The sequence below is a fragment of the Triticum dicoccoides genome, chromosome 1A (assembly GCF_002162155.2).
Source record: "Triticum dicoccoides isolate Atlit2015 ecotype Zavitan chromosome 1A, WEW_v2.0, whole genome shotgun sequence".
Classification (NCBI taxonomy): domain Eukaryota; kingdom Viridiplantae; phylum Streptophyta; class Magnoliopsida; order Poales; family Poaceae; genus Triticum; species Triticum dicoccoides.
The window spans coordinates 23,618,946-23,619,888 of NC_041380.1; positions in this window are offsets into that span (position 1 = coordinate 23,618,946).

Here is a 943-nt window from a genome sequence, read left to right on the forward strand (position 1 = left end):
TGATCAAGGGGGGGGGGGGCTTGCCTGGTTGCTCTGGCAAGAAAGTGGGGCCGTCAACACCGTAGTCGTACTGGGTAGCAGCGGCGTCGGTCTCGGTGTCTAGCGAGAGAAGAGGGGGGAAGGAACAATAAATACTTAAGCAAACAGATGCATAGCGATGCATGACATGACAAGTAACGGTGCTAGGGATGCCCTAACACGGTATGAGGTGATACCGATGAAGGGGGGAACAACCGGGAATGTATCCCCGGTGTTTCGTGTTTTCGGTCAGATGAACCGGAGGTGAAATGTTGCAGGTTCACTATGCTAGGGACGCGTGGCAGATGAACGGGCTGCGTATCTGGATTCGTATCGTTGTTCTGAGCAACTTTCATGTTGAAAATAATTTAATCCAAGTTACGGATTAAAAGATATGATTTTCTAAAGATTTTATTAATTCCTGGAATTTAATTAATTATTTAAATTAATTCAAAAAAATAGATTAATGACATCAGCATGACGTCATGCTGATGTCAGCAGTCAACAGGGTTGACTGGTCAACCTGACGGTGGGTCCCGCATGTCATTGACTGTTAACTAACTAACTAAATTAATTAATCTAATTAGTAGATTAGTCAGGTTAATTAAATGATTAATTAGTCTAATCAGGATTAATTAAGTTAATTAATTCTTTAATTAACTTATTACTATTTTAATTATTTTAATTAATTATTTATTTTTTTATTTTTTTAAATCTTTTTTTAATTCTTGTTCTAGGGCGTGGGCCCCGTTTGTCATGGGCCCAGAGGGGCCTATCGGCTCGGGCGTGGTTGCTGGGGCGGAGCCCCGTGAGTGTGCGGGCGGTTACGGGCGTGTGGGTGCGGGGCGCACCCAGGCGCCCACCACGCGAGGGGAGACGAGGCCGGCTAGGGCTGTGCCCGGCGGCGGCGAGGCCACGGCGGCCA